The sequence below is a fragment of the Augochlora pura genome, chromosome 2, assembly GCF_028453695.1.
Source record: "Augochlora pura isolate Apur16 chromosome 2, APUR_v2.2.1, whole genome shotgun sequence".
Lineage (NCBI taxonomy): Eukaryota > Metazoa > Arthropoda > Insecta > Hymenoptera > Halictidae > Augochlora > Augochlora pura.
The window spans coordinates 7,956,078-7,972,823 of NC_135773.1; the positions used below are offsets into that span (position 1 = coordinate 7,956,078).

At 41.8% G+C, this 16,746-nt stretch overlaps 1 protein-coding gene across 4 annotated transcripts in view; it reads right to left on the minus strand.

Moving 5' to 3' along the window:
* The window catches only part of Kek5 (leucine-rich repeat, immunoglobulin-like domain-containing kekkon 5 protein), a 653,304-nt gene that overhangs the window by 557,628 nt on the left and 78,930 nt on the right, over positions 1-16,746 (minus strand). The window contains exon 2 of one of the 4 annotated variants that reach the window (XM_078188247.1): positions 13,217-13,271. The exons of the other annotated variants lie outside the window; for them this stretch is intronic. The gene's annotated coding sequence lies outside the window, so the exon portion shown is untranslated. The remainder of the gene's footprint in view (positions 1-13,216; positions 13,272-16,746) is intronic. 4 annotated transcript variants of the gene reach the window in all.

Consider the following 16,746-nt stretch of genomic DNA (forward strand, 5'->3'; position numbering starts at 1 on the left):
AATTTTAACAGTTTTTATAATACTTATCGAATCAGTTAGAAATATTCGACCATGAACTCTAGCGATTCGTCTTTCAGCTAATATAATATAAAGCTCGTCACCTCTTCCTATCATTATTGGAGTCATCGATAAAAATTCTCATCTCATTTTAACAATTACTGTCCGAAATATACTAATAATTCTAGAACTTGCTGCATCAATTATTCAATTTTACGAATTTACCATTTCAAGAATTTTATATCACAGCGAATCATTTTAATTAATTGTGATAAATTCTATCCATTCCACTTGGTAACCCCAAGACCATAATCTATAATTCTCTCGTTCAATATTTTAGCTGTATTAATAAGAATTATTATTTGATTTTATTCGTCACATTTTGATTTATTAATTATAAATTTATTAAGTCTATTATTATACCTTTGCCAATGTTGACGCGATGTTGTCCGAGAAAGGACAATAAAAGGATGCCATACTCTCTACGTGACTAAACTAATTAAGTTTGGTATGATTTTATTTATTATTTCAAAACACGTGCGTCAAATTTTTTAAAACCCATTCGGCTCCCATACGAAATCGAAGAAGTCTTTTACGGGGTATGCGGCGTGGAGGAGGCGACTTTCCGTCCGCGGCAAGAAAAGCGCAAGAAACGCGCTCGATAAAAAATGGGCCGGCATTTTTGCAAACGGCGCGGTTATTTGGCCACGCGCGCCGGAAAACGCGCACCGCGGCGAAATGATACGCGGCGGAAAGAAAGTCTCCGGCGCGGCGCGATAAACAATCGCGAATGTTTCCTTACGCCGCCTGGCCCGGCCCGGCGCGTAAATTCTTTCCCGTCGACGGGAAGGGGGAAATATATAACGGGCCGCGCGTCGGCTTCGTTTGCGTACCGCAATAATTTCTGAACGGTGATTTAAGGCGCGCAATCTTCGGATTTCGGGCGGGCCGCGACGGGGAAACGTTTAACGGTAACGAATGCGATCCACCCGGCGGCCTGGGCGCGAATAATAATCCGCAGACGGGATACGCCGGGGCTGTGGGGAACGCGCAACCCCCTTCGGGAATCTATCGCCCGACTCCGAGGATTTTTCCAAATTTTTCCTCGGCCGTTTCTCCGCCGTGTATCGATCCGATTAACGCGTGACCGGAATAAACGAGGCTCGATCGTGATAATCTTCTTATTTACCGTGGCCCCCCGGGTAATTAGTCTTGTATTTTACGGGCTCGCTTCCGGAAGCTAAATTATGGTGGTGAATGTTTTTTAATTTAATGGTGGATATTTTTTAATTTAATGGTGGACGCCTTAAAGACGTTCGTTTTAATGTAATATTGATATAAGGTGGTGATAAGACTTTGATGATTGTTTAATCGAAGCTGTATTTTAGTGGTAGTTCAATAAGTCTGGATGTCTTAAGGACGTCCATTTTAGGTCTGAATGTCTTAAAACTTAAAATAAACGTCTTTGAGTCATCTTATTTCAGATGTTAAAAGAACGTCGAACTTGAGACGTTGTTAAGACGTATTAAAGACGTCAGAAAAAAGTTTTATAGTACGGGAGGTCTATAAGACGTTTCTAAGACGTTCGTAGGCCATTCGAGACATCTTAAAAACGTTTTAAATATTGTACACTAAGCATCTTTAAGACGTCTTTAATTAGGGTATTTTTAAATCTACAGGGAATTTATTCAGTAAATTCATTTTAAACCTCTTTAGGTCGATTTTGTACTATATTTTCTTCAATTTATCATCATGTCATTTATATTTTTATAAAAAGAGAATCTTCTCTGGAAAACCTATATACCAAATATTTAAATAAAATAAATATTTAATTTAGAATATTGTCACAGCTCCCATGGCAATATTATTTTTTAATCATTGAAGCTGGTCAACTTCGAATTTATTCATTAGGAATTACCGCAATATTAACCATTACAAATAATTAATTGATAATATTAATCAACGTAGCTGGCTTTGTACGAAATCATTGAATTCATTTGTTCGCGCACACGTTTCCCTGTGAAAGTCGTTTCACCAAAATTCCACTCTTCTAATTGAAACTGTCCCGTAGAACGGTACCAGCGTAATTTCCAGCCGAAGTTCAGTTTTCCTTGCGCCTGTCGCGGCATTTCTTATTCGTAAGAAACGCGAAGGAGATTGGTTCCGCGGGATTTTGTGCGGGGGAAGCAAACAATGATGATACGGCGAAAGAAAAGTGTAAAATGGATCGTGTGCAAGCGTTTCGTAGACGTTCGCGTGCAATTGTTCCTGCCAGGACTGTTAAAAATGGTATTACTACTCTCTCGTCTACTGGGGAGGCGATAGTGATTCCGACGGTAGTTGAAACGATGCGTTTGAAATAATAAAGTGGAAATGATAGCTTTATGAGCTATGTATAGTTTACTCTTGTAGCTGTAATACTCAGAATTTAGATTAATTGTTATTTGAACGATTGAGCCGTTCAAAGTAGGAATGTTGCAAGTGAAAGTGATTAATTAAATTTTTACTATATTTTTATATAAACCACTTTCAAGGTTTAGCTTGAGATAATAAAAAAAGAATATAGAGTAAAATAGTGAATGAAGTGTTAAACAAATTCATTAATATTAAATTAATATAGGAAAAAAGTTGGTTAAACTATTTTTGCTATAAATGTTTTTTAATTAGAAGACTTGAGATTAATGAAGTGCATACTTAGTGGGAATAGTACTATAGATAGTACTATTATAGTATAGTACAGTATAGAGCTATAGTATGATATATTACTGTACTATAGATACAGTAATATGGTACAGTATAAGGCTATAGTATAATTTACTACTGTACTATACTATACTATATATGTACTATATGTACATAGTACTATATGTACTATATATATGTATATAGTACTACTATGCTATACTATTATGTATAGTATTACTATAGTATGCTATATATTACTACTATACTGTACTATAAAATACTATAGTATACTACTGCTACAAAAGCTACACCGTAGCATCAACAATTATAAATTTTCCATATATGACAGACAACGGGGAAAAAAGCACTAAATTTAAGTGAACACAAAAAATAATTAATCAACTGATAAAATAATGTACAGTGCATCAAGACGCACGGAATGTCCCATTCGCTTCGAACGAATTTCAGCGACGTTTTCGAAAGTAAAAGCGAACGAGGGGATAACGTTTCGCTGGAATTCAACAAACTCCTCTATTTGTGCCTGCGCGCGATTGGAGGAGCAGAAGCACGCGATAACAAGCGAATCGAAAGAAAGGAGAGAACGAGGGGCGTCGTACAAATTCGATTACGCTCGCCGTGTAAAATATTCAGAGGAACAAATGAACTGTGTACAGTGGCAATCGGTCCGGGCGGAACGGAGCTATCTCATTAGATCTTCTCCCGGACGGAGTGATCCTAACCTTTGAGGATTAACAGGAGTCGGCGGGAAAAAGAGACACAACGAGAAAGCGAGAGAGAGAGAGAGAGAGTGCGAGAGCAATAGAGAGAGAACGAGAGAGAGAGAGAGAGCGAAAGAGATAGGAAACTGCGAAACGTGTTCACGAATCGAAGCCCGTGTTTCGCTGAGTCGAGAGGCCCCCGGTCGCGAATGTAAACTCGACAAATTTCACGGCGATCGGCCGCCGTATCTCGAACGATGGCGAGAGGATGACCGAAGATGATCAGCGTTGAATTTTATTGGGAAACGAATCGGGCGGGCGGGGCCGCGAAAGACGCATTGTTCGCTGGGAGCACTTTGAGAGGCCGTCGCGCTTAGTACGTTGCACGGGCCGGCACTTTCAGCGAGGTGCTCTCGCGGAATTTATGGGCTGCGCGCCGTATGGCCGGGAAAAATTATCTGCCCACTATATCGCGGTCATGTCGGGCTCGTCAATTAAATCGACAATATGCGATCCGGCGCCGCGGCGGAATTTATAGCGCGGCCGATACACACCGCCGGAAAAGCCACGCATTCGTTTCTATCGCGATTACTTTTCTAAAGCGAGAACGAAGCGAACCGATGTAATTTACAATGTACCGGCTTATTAAACGTGCTCGTTTCCATCCGTTAATTGGCTGGTACGGGACTCCGCTGACTCATGAATTTCTGCTGTTTTTGTTCGAATGGGTAATTTTATTTATGGGTTGGTAATGGTTGAGAGTGGAAGGGTGGTTTTAAGATCAGTTGAATGGTTTGTGAATGGTCTAGGAATGTCCTAGGAATGGTCTGAATTATAAATGTAAAGACGTATTTTAGATGTTTGAGAGACGTTTTTTTGATGTCCGAGAGATGTTTTTTTGATGTCTGAGAGACGTCTTGAATAGTCTATGAACGTTCTAGGAAGGTCTTAGAAACGGTCTGAATTAGATATCAAGACGTATTTGGGACGTATTTGGGACGTTTTTAAGACGTTCTTTAGATATCTGAGAGACGTTTTAAAGATGTTTTGTGGACGTCTTGTGGACGTTTTAAGGATGTTTTCAAGACGATATTTAGGACGTTTATAAGCCGTTTTAGGAAATTAATTATTAATTAATTAGTAATAGTATATATGTATGGCGATGTCCAAATCGAGACGTTTTTAATCCGTCTTTAAGACGTGCGTTGTGGAATGTTTTTAAGATGTCTTAATAACGTCTCAAATTGGACGTCCTTTCAACATGTTAGAGACGTCTATTTTAGAGTGTAAGACTTTCAGATCTAAAATGGACGCCATTAAGACGTCACGTGTTTAATGGGACTAAAACCATCAAGCCCTAAATATGACTAATAACTACTGTTTTATAATAATAACAAGACTGAGCTTCTATTTAAACCTTTTACAATATTTATTATAACATATGCCTGAACAAAGAAATTCATATAAAAATTCTGACAAAACCATTTTTACAATATCAGGAACTAAAGACTAACGATAAAAAAAACATATATTTAAAACAATATAATTATTCAAAATGACTGATTTGGTACTTCTAGTGATAAACTATACATTATAAATTATAAAACGCGACTAACATTATCAAAATTAAATATAAATTAAAAAAATTATATAAATACATCGAGACTTTCAATTTTGGATAAATTTAAAAAAGCAAAATTTCAAAAATTCATTTAACCCCCCTCCGCAACCCCCGTTAAATTGCGAAAAAATGTTCGATATTCGTGAAAACCAGTCGGACCCGTATCTCGAAAAAAAAGCACAAGTGATTTGTAGCGAATTTCGAAAAAGTTAGCCGGTTCGAAAACGGCTGCCGACACGTTTCCGGAGGCGAGACTGTGTGCGTGTGTTTCGCCCTGTTAACATTTTCCAGCCGAATCGACGAGCATAAAAATTAATTTAGTTCCGGACGGTTCAATTCAGGACGAAAAATTTCTAGTGGCGCGCTTTCAAGAGTAGAGAGCGAAAGAGAGAGAGAGAGAGAGAGAGAGAGAGAGAAGGGGTACGCGACGCATTTCGATTCACAATTTTTCACACACCGGAGCGATGCCTTCGGCCGCGTAATTATCGTTGAACATTTTCGGCCGGTTAGAATTTCGTTACTCGCATTTTCGGGGTGGGCAGGCACGGATAAAAAAAATGCCGGGCACGCTCGAACTTTCAATGAGCATAGAAAATTCGGAGTTCGGGGCGCGGGTCATCGATCGACCGGCTGCAAAAAAAAAAAATAAAATAAAATAAAATATATAAAATCGCGTCTCCCACGTCGCGCACGCGCGCGCGCGCGCAACCAATTATTCCGTAGGAATGAAAAACCCACAAAAAGTACAAATCGATGCTCGATCTGTTTCGCGGAGGGGACGCGCCTCCCCACCCTTCTCTCCTCGGTTCCATCCCCTCGGTTTCATCCCCCTGCGTTTCCCACGCCGTTCAATCAATTCCGGGCGAGCGCGGGATTTCGACGAACGGGTGCTCGCTCGTGCTTGTAAATATCATTTCCGATATAAATCGGGATATTTAGCGTCGCAATCGCTGGTCCCCCCTCCCTTGTTTACACGAGCCCGGCATCGGCGATCGGCGCAGAGCCTGTTCAACCCTCTTGCCGTATTTTGACGAGTCTGGCTCGTCATAGAGGTCTCTATTAATATTAGGTTATGTAAGAAAATAATGTCGGTTTCTAACCTAAATCTTTAAATCGACGCATCACAAATTGGAATAAGTTTTTTTTTAAACAAAATAAAATCCATTACGATCTACACATTCTTGTCAATAAATTAACAGTAAATATTTTAACTCTTTGCACTCGGAGTCATTTTAACTGTAAATTCGAAATAATTTTTCTGGTTCCTGTTATTTCCATTCTATTTAACCTACCAACAGTTTTACTACCTGACAATTTTTTAAATCTAAACCTTATTCTTGCAAAAATTATTTCGGAATGAAATAGAATAATTTTAGCGGTGCCTCGGAGTTACCATTCGAGTGCTAATATTTAAAAGGGTTAATATTTAAACATCCCAGTAAATTCAGACACGGAATAAACGTTAATATTCTATCCCTTTTAAGGAATAATATTAATTAAAAAATACCTAATCGCAGTGACTGTGAAAGAAATGAATCATAGTGATTGTGACAAGGGGTTAAGGAGTTAAATGCGTCAAGGGGTTAAGACAATAGGTAACCTCCCCTCTGTCCACCTGCCCTTAATATCGCAAAGATCGGTGTCCGAATTTCTATAAAAATCGCGTTTCACAAAGATGAAAAGCGCCGACACACCCTCTCCCCCCTCTCGCCCCAATAACGCGCGTGTCGGCGCGATGTATCGAGATTAAGTTCCGAAATCCAGGTCGATGATTTTTGAAAGCTTTCAGAGAATTTTCGCGGCCGCGGGGACTCGATATTACTTATTCACCGGTTTATCGATATTTAATTGTCCGGCGACCGCGATACCGCCGGATTATAGTCGCGTCGGCCCTGCGTGCGCGCGATGCTCGCATAAACACCGATCCCCTCCTCTCCCCCCTTTTCATTATTCATTCGGAATAACGCAATTTCGCATTTATTTCGGCGAGGTTCGACGCGCCAAAAACATTCTACTGTTCGTTTATTTTTCAAAGCTTTTATCCGCGCGCGCGCGCTCGCGAGTTCGCGAGCCGACTAAAACGTTTCAAACGATCTCAACGAACTGCAATATTTTCATCGCACAACAACAATTTTCATTGGCGCCTCAGAGGCGCTACTCGAGTGCAAAGGGTTAAGTCGCGCCCTTGTTCTGTTAATCCGTATTCAAATGCTGTTTATCCTCCACACACACACACACACTCACACACACACATGTAATCTAAATCTGGCGGCTCGCGCGAAGAACCAGATCGCCGCGGACTTGTATGCAAGCTGGCCGCGTATTTTTATCGGTGACGGGGGGTTCGATCAAAGGGTTTCGAACCCCGCTGGATCGATCCTTCCGCGTCCGCGACCCGCTCGAAACGGGCGATGTAAAAAAAGACACCGCCGTTTTTCCGAAAATATTTTCGCCGGAACGTGTACGTTCGCCGAGTTGCTCGACACGAATTTCTACGTTTAATGGAAGCATGTTTCTGTATTTATAGAAAGCGCTCCGGGGATTGCATATAGACACGTGCACGTCGACCTGGTCGGTTCTTTCAGATTGGTACAGTATTAAATTAAAACTTTTCTAAATAATAAATGTTGCTTATTTTTAATTTCCTGCTGTATTTAGAGAACTTTGATTTGGGTCCGATTCGTGACGAAAGTTGCTATTAATGATTTATTAGATATTCTGTTCTTTAAAATTGAAATCAAATTTTTGTTATTAATATTTAAGCACTCGAGTTAATTTAGGCAAGGAAGGGATATTCATTTAACCTGTGGCTTCTAAGAAATTATTGCAATTGAAAGATGACTAATTGCAGTGACTGTGAAGAAAAAAATATGTGAAAGGGTTAATCTTGTATATGTGTTACTTAAACAGAAATAAACAAATTGTAAAGAAAAATAAAACGATACCAGAAATAAAGATCATTTTTCGACCATTCCAAAGATATGATTATTAAAAACAAAGAACGCACAAATTGGCAGAATTAAAAACGAAATCCAAAAATCTTCTACGTTAATTTAAAAATCATTGTTGCCACATCGACTATCCAATTCTCTTTTTCAGAATAAAAAAAAAATTAAAAGGCCGCTCGCTAATGACTGACTAATACCAGAACAACGATTTAAAAGCCATCCTTCTGTTGTCGCAGCCGGAGCGTTGATTGCTTTTCGGAGAACAAACGCGGCCACCTCCGCGCGCAGAGGGGCCGCTTACCCCCAGCAGTGGCCTTTGACCCTCGCTCCTCCTGCTCCGGCAACTTCCCACCCCCTTCAGGTGGCCCGACACACCGACATGCATTTTTACAATTGAAGCCGCGCACCCGCGTCGACGCATTCACCGCGTGCCAAAGCAAATGCTTAATGCGCACGGGCCGCGCGTATATATCTCGTGACATGACACCGTCCCTAAGCTGAGATGCATGTTGGCGGGGCCACAATGCCCGGTGCAATCGTACGGAATATGTACAAGGGGCATATGCGGGAATATAGGAACCAGCTGCACCGTTCGGGAACAATGGAACGAAACGTTTCGTAGGAGCCGCCTACTCTGCCCGTCTTCCCAGCGGCGAGCCGAGGCGAGGCGAGCAGAGACGAGGCGAGGCGAGCAGAGACGAGGCGAGACGAGGCAAGACGACGCGTGGTGAGGCAAAACGAGGCGAGGCAATGCGTGGTGAAGCAAAGCGAGGCAACACGACGCGTTGTGAGACGACGCGTGGTGAGGCAACGCGTAGTGAGGCAATGCGTAGTGAGGCAACGCGTAGTGAGGCAACGCGTGGTGAGGCAACGCGTGGTGAAGCAAAGCGAGGCAACACGACGCGTGGTAAGGCAAAGCGAGGCAACTCAACGCGTGGTGAGGCAAAGCTAGACGAGACGACGCGAGGCAAGACGACGCGTGGTGAGGCAAAACGAGGCAACATGACGCGTGGTGTAGCAAAGCGAGGCAACACGACACATGGCGACGCGAGGTGAGGAAAAGTCAGGCGAAACAAGACGAGGCGAGAAAAGGTAAATAACAGTGTCTTAACAAATACACAATTTTTTAAAAATGTTTAATAATTCGAAATTAGATTAATAAATTAAAAGGAGATACCTGAGATCATTTCAAGCAACTTTTTCCTTCACAAAAATTTTCTCCAAGGCGCGGTTAACGAGTTATTAACGAAAAACGTCGACCAATGAGAAGAGAGCTATGCTGGTGCGGCGCAGTCGCGCCTCTCATTGGACGATGTTTCTCGTTAATAACTCGTTAACGACGCCTCGGAGAAAATTTTTCTAAAGGGAAAAGTTGCTTGAAATGATCTCAAGAATCTCCTAGTTACGAATTATTAAACATTTTTAAATCTATATTTTAAGAACAATTTTTTTGTTACCATTATATATTATATAGAGTGGAGTCATAATTTAAAATTAAATGCGTGATTAGTTCAATTGACAGTTTCAAATGAATTGTATATAATTCAGATAACATCAGGCCCCGTTTCATTAGTTAATAGAACGTCTTTTTAATTGCAACAGTTTCACTTGGTGCTAAACTTCTTACAAGCCGCAGTTGATAAAAATATAGACAAAAGATTAAGTTAGCGGAAGTTTCCCCCATCCGTGCGCCGGCGGGTTAAACTTGCAGCGCAGCGCCCATAAATATTAGCTTAGTCCCGTTTGCATCAAAGTTTATTCGGAAATATGGGATACCCAGCTTGGAAGAAGTACATATTTCTCTTTATTCTAAAAATTAACTAAAAATTAAATTGTTCGTATAAATCGCAAGAGTTAATTTTGCATATATAAAATGCAAGTCGTCGTTTAAAACGGAAATATAGTATAACAGAAAAAATATTTCCGATTTACAGTTAAAAATGAAATTGTTCGTACGAATCACATAACTTAATTTCGTCTGTATAAAATGCAATTCGTCGTTTAAAATGAAAAAACTGTATGGCAGAAAAATGATTCCACATTTACGGTTGAAACGGTTTCGAGTGCAAAGGGTTAAGGTTTAAAACGCAGCGAACGGTAACATCCGATCGACGAATCGTTCAACGATATATAAGTATCCGTATTACGGGCACTTAATGATATGCCCCACGCAACGACGTACAGCAAGAATGTAATTAGTTCCGTGTGTTTCATGTATCGCGGATGAAGCTCGACGGAATCCGCGAGTTGCGATCGTTAAAACTTTCATACGCGTCGGATTAAATATTTTATTATCACGCGAGCAACGGCGGGCGCGCGCGCGCGCGTACTGGCCGGGCGCCAATTGTTTTGCGGCCCTTCTTTTGTAATTGTATTAAATCGGTCTCGTTAAAAAGCGTAGCAACACCCGGATTCGAAAGTAAAGGGCTTTTAATTATTTCGCGAAAAGTGGTGACGTGCGCAACGAGCAGGCTTATGTCACAATTGTTGCGCGCTTGGTCCGCGTAGTCCGGATTCGCGCTTCGCATCGGAACGGAATATTTATGTTTTCGATTAACCAGTTGCACTACGATTTAATCCTTGGCAAATTCCTGTACTAGGTGGTACATTTATATTTATTAGATGGCGATTTTTGCTTCAGTGATTAGGTCAATGTTGCCAAAATTAATATTTATATATTATGTTATGTTATATTATATTATACCATATTATAGTTTATCAATATTATATTGTACCATATCACAATATATCAATATTATATTGTACCATATCACAATATATCAATATTATATTGTACCATATCACAATATATCAATATTATATTATACTGTACCATAACATATCAATATTATATTATACTATATCATATAATATATTAATATATTATACCATATCATAATTTATCAATATTATACTATACCATATTACTATAAATATACCTCTTTAAATGAATAAAGTCGGATGATTAAAATTTAATTTCAATTTGAAAGATGCGTAGATCGCACGGATTTAGTAGATCACGTTTCAGATCTCGGTAACGAGCCAGACACGGGATTATAGGGCGAAGGGTTAAACGTTAACTTCAGCGACGGCTAATAATCAGAATAAGTTTGCCCTTTTTCGGCATCCCGGCTGACGGAGCTAGGGGTCCAATTTCAGGAAGCTCTTCGAAGTCTTCATCTAACTTCGCAGCTTCTGGCGGCTAACTTAAATTGTCAGTTACCTTATTAGGTCCCTTAAGGGGATCGATGGTTCGGCTCCGGGTGCCCTTTCGAAAATCTACCCCCCGGAACGAATTCATTTCGTTAACGTGTCCTCGGCAATTCCATTTCAATCGGCTAAAACAGTGAATATTCCATGTTTTTTTCTTTCTCGAGTCCGCCGGCCATCCGTATCAAATACTAATTAACACTAAAAGCGACTTACACCTCGTTGTCCACGCGATCGCGAACGCTATCGATGCACCGGGCTCCCGCGCTGGGCCGACTAATTAAAAATAATTGGACCGCATAAACGCGTGCAAGTTTGCACTTTTCGAGCAGCCTGAAACAATCGTCCACGCTCTCTCACCTCTGGTAAATTAAAAAACAAACGACCCGCATCAAATACCATTAAAACGTTTCATTTGCAATTGATTGGAGAGATACAGTGCCGTACAAAAGTATTCGGACGGTGGTGTAAGTTTGATTTTTACGCTATAGTTAGTATGCTATAGTCAAAAAGCTATAGTTAGTACCCTATAGACAAAAAGCTATAGTTAGTATGCCATAGTCAAAAAGCTATAGTTACTACGCTGTAGTTATCACACTTAGTTACTACGCTTTAGTTACTATGCTGTAGTTACTACGCTATAGTAACTACGCTACATTATAATTACTGTATAGTTAGATAAACATAAAATAAAAGTGCGACACTTCCAATTTGGTATGAAACGTTACTTACATAATTGAAAATGTACTCAACGCGTCCAATGACTTTTATGCTACAGTTACTGCTACTTACGTATAGTTAAATAAATATACAATGAAATTGCGTCACAGCCGCAATAACAATATAGCAAGCGATTTCGCAGGGCGACGAATCCGGACCAGCTACTAAGCGAAAGTTCACGGGATCGCAAAAATAAGGTCAAATTTTCTCTTCAATTACCATCGCCGCTGCTAAGCAGCGCCCGCTGAATAGCCGCGCGGCATGCATTTGGCCAACCGGTCGGGGGGCAGAGGCATCCCGCGCGCACAGTTTCCCCTTTTCTGGGGCGTCTCTCGTTTCACCGTGGAAGCCGAGAAGCATGAAAACGGGTCGGGCCGGCACAGCGCGGGTGTCCGTGCAAGCTGCACATCCCAGGCGCGCGCCCACGAAAATGGACCTCTAGCCAGGGCGGCTAGAGAGAGAGAAAGATAGAGAGAGAGAGAGAGAGAGAGGGCCCACGCCGGGGTGCTGCACCCTTGATCAGGTAAGTACGACGACCGTGAGCCAGAAACCGGGAGGCTATTCAATCGGGTCGATTGGGGAATTCTCGCGAGACTGCGAAAACTAAATTGAAATCGGCTTGTATAAACGTGGCCGAATGAGAGGCTCAAGGCGAGCCAAAACCGACCTACGGAGGTCTGTGTACCTGTGGTTATGCGGTACTCCGATGATCGATACAAGCCCCGGAATCGAATTAAACATAGACCGAGGAATTTGGGGGTGCTGTAAGTCTTTTAAATGGATTTTAAGTATTTTCTGGGTGTTTAAGTATTTTATATGGATTTTAAGTATTTTCTGGGTGTTTAAGTATCTTATATGGATTTTAAGTATTTTCTGTGTATTTTAAGTATTTCTATTTATTTAAGTATATTCCACGCTATGGATGACCACGAGAGTATGCTAAAATATTTTGCACTTCGACTGCAAAAGGGTTAGTGGAATGGTACACTTGCCAGATATAATTGTTAAAAAAGTTTCAAGAGTAAACAAGACTAAAGTTTTCAGACTAAACAAGAACGCCCGTTTCATAGTTTCCAACCTAATAAAATTGATCGCTTCAATGCTCGTCTTTTTATATTTTAATGTCTGGAAACTATGTAACGGGCGTTCTCGTTTAGTCTTTGCTCAGTAGCGCCGCCCGTTTCATAGTTTCCAACCTAATATATTTAGCAAAGTGAATAGCAAAATCTTCTCCATATAATGTTGCACGCTCAGAACCACGTGTTGTCGCATTGGGTCGCCGTAAAATATTGCTAAAAACATTTAGTTTCGCTTACCACCAGATTACGCTTGCGACCAAGAATACGGCTCATCCACGGAGTTCAGCTTACTCTACAACAGAAATAAAATAGCACCGTGTAAGGGAAACGAATTACAACGGGAATCGTAGTTAGTTACAGACAAAGATGGGCAAGGGTCGAGGGGGTGGTGGTGGTGGTGGTCGGCTATTACTTAAAACTATGGCTCGTTTCCAACGCGGCAAGGTGGGAACGGCTTAAGCACAACCGGGACACGGTCGCCCCTCCTGTCGCAGTTACGTTGTAAACGCGGTCTCCGGCACGGAATGCATAAGTGCTCGCTAATTTTTATGCAATTACCGGGCAAATTCCCTTAGTCCTGTTCTCCGGAGAGAGTTTCCCCAGTCGCGCACGTAATATCCGCGTTTTAAAACGCGACAGCGCGCGCGCGCGCGCGCTCTCGCGCGGCCCCGTTACTCTTTCGCTCGTCTTCCGAACTTGTTCGAGCGAGCGCAAATATCGAAACGCTTCGCGATCCTCTAGGGCACTTCTCCACCATCCGTGGGATTTTTTCGCACAAAGAGTTTCCCCCGTTCGCGACAAAATGGTCCGCGCGCGCACCCACGTCTGATCCACCCGGTCGGGCAGACTTTGGAACGCGCGAATTTTTTCTGGGAAAATTGGAGGAATGAATATCTCGTGTATTACTGGGTTATTAATAATGTGGTGCCACTGTGTTGCTGCAAAAATAGTGATTTGGAAAAATGTATAATTTAATGATTTAGCAACCGGTAATTCGGACAAAATAATAAGTAAATATTTCTGTTATTATGGGGTAAATAAATGTTGTAATATTTTTATATTTTTATAACGTTAGTTTTAAATCATATTCATTTCATCTGGGTTCTTTATTTTATTTTATTTTATTTTCATTTTGTATTAATTTTTCGGCTGTAAGAACATACAATTTTGAGTCAATTTTTTGATAAGATAATTTACTTTTTACATTATATTTTCTTTCTGTAATAGTTTTATTTATTATAGGAAGAACATACAAATATATACATAAAACCGTAAATATAAATGTAAAGAAAAATAGACACAAAAATGTCCTCCAGCAAAATCTTAAAAAATGATCTAACAACAATTTATCATCCACAATTATCTCCTCGAAGTTATCAAAGACAAAGAAATTCCAGAACAGACCCAACCAAAAGTCTCAGCCCCGACCAGATAATACACAAACATCATCAAAGAAGAAGAACAACCTTTCGCCCGTATAATTCCCAAAGATTGCTCCCCCACCGTCCCAAGCTCGACGTCTAAACTAACCAGGAATATTTCGCCAGGTGGGTATAGCAAAGGTGCACAGTTATATATACTATAGTATACCAGACTGCGTCGGGTCGGCCCGGAGTTCGTTTAAAGCCGCTTTGAAGTCGCGAAAACTTTCGATGAAGCCAGGGAACCCGCGGCAGGACCTCTGCGACACAAACACGCGCGCACATACACAAAGTGACGCGCATACACACACATAAACTATACACAAGGTTCGCGTTTGGGACGAGTATCGGACAGAGGGTCGTCTTCGGCCTGCTAGCAGGCGAAAATCACCTGCCACTAATATCCCGAGCGGGATTGCCAATTATTTATACGCAGCGCTACCGTGGACCTCGCAAGCGTGCGCGCGCGCGCGGATTGAAGACAGGCCCGAAGGACAGCTGACTAATTGGCAATTTCGGCGCGACGACCGGCAAGAAACTAAGATCGCGTTTAAATTCAGGACCCGATTGTCCGGCCGCAACCCCCCACTCCACGGGCACCCCGGGCGCGTTATCTTATCGACCCCTTCGTTTACCGAAGGATAAGCGAACGTGAAATCGCCTGTTATCGGCGCGGCGTGCCTCACGCAGGATATTGCGAGCCGAAGGAGAGAGGTTTGATGTTTTATGGTGAGAGGTTTGAGGTTTTGTGGTTAGAGGTTCGAGGTTTCATGGTTAGAGGTTTGATGTTTTATAGTGAAAAGTTTGACGTTTCACAGCGAGAGGTTCGATGTTTCAGGGTGAAGTTCGATGTATTAGAGTGAGAAGTTCGGCGTTTTAGGGCGAAGTTCTACGTTTCATGGCGAAGTTCGACGTTCCAAGGCGAGGTTCGATGTTTCAGGGCGAAGTTCCGTGTTTCACAGTGACATGTGACGTTTCAGAGCGAAAGGTTCAGCGTTTCAGGACGAAGTTCGATGTTTCAGGGCAAAATTTTAAGTTTAAGAATGAGGATCAATGTTTTAGCGCAAAATTTTACGTTTCAGGACGAAGTACGACGTTTCAGGGCGAAGTTCGATATTTCACAGCGAAATCTGACGTTTTAGAGTGAGAGGTCCAACGTTTCAGGGCGAAGTTTGACGTTTCACAGCGAGAAGTTTGATGTTTCAGGACGAAGTCTGATGTTTCAGAGTTACAGGGTTCGGCGTTTCAGGGCGAAGTTTGACGTTTCAGGGAGAAGTTCGACGTTTCAGGATGAAGTTCGATGTTTCAAGGCGAGGTTCAATGTTCCAGGTCAAAATTTGACGTTTCAGGGCAAGAGGTTCGATGTTTTATGGCGAGGATCGTCGTTTCAGGGCGAAGTTCGATGTTTCACATCGAAGTCTGACGTTTTAGAATGGAAGGTTCAGCGTTTCAGGGCGATGTTCGACGTTAGGCAGCAAAGTTTGACTTTTCTTCACAGAGGGAGGTTTGATATTTCGGGGTGAAGTTTGATATTTCACGGCGAGTTCTGACGTTTTAGAGTGAGATGTTCTGTGTTTCAGGGCGAAGTTCGACGTTTCACAGCAAGAAGTTCGATTCTCCACGGCAAAGTTTAATGTTCCACAGCGAGGTTCGACGTTTCACAACGAGATGTTCGAAGTTCCACAGCAAGGTTCGACGTTTCAGGACGAAGTTCGATATTTCGTGGCGAGGTTCAACTTTCCACGTCAAGAAGTTCGATGTTTCACAGCAAAGTTCAACGATTCACAGCAAAATACGACGTTCCACGATAAGGTTTAACGATTCACAGCAAAGTTCAACGATTCACAGCAAAATACGACGTTCGAGATAAGGTTCAACGATTCACAGCAAAGTTCAACGTTTCACAGCAAAGTTCAACATTTCACGACGAAAGATTCACCATTTCACAGGAAAATCCGTCGTTCCCCTAGAAAGTTCACCGTTCCAAGGCTCGCAGCGTAGGGCGAATAAAACGGCGAAGGTTATTTCGATTTTATCGGATCGCGGATAAGGAAGTGTACAAAAGTTCTCCTCGTGTCTATTTACTTTTTGCCTGGGCTGGCCGCGATCGGCTCCGAATCTCTCTCCGCACACGGTATCGGTCCAACGATATCCTTTTCCTGGAAAAATGACCGGGGATTTCTTTTCTTTGGTTTCTGCCTTTCCTGGGAACAGTTGACACGGTCTCGACATCGTGTCCGGCTGTGTTTGCTCGGACGGATCGCGATTCCAAGCATGCCTGGTACATATAACAAAATATCCCTCGTCCCTTTCGTGAATGTGCTCTTTGGAAATAATCGCAGGATT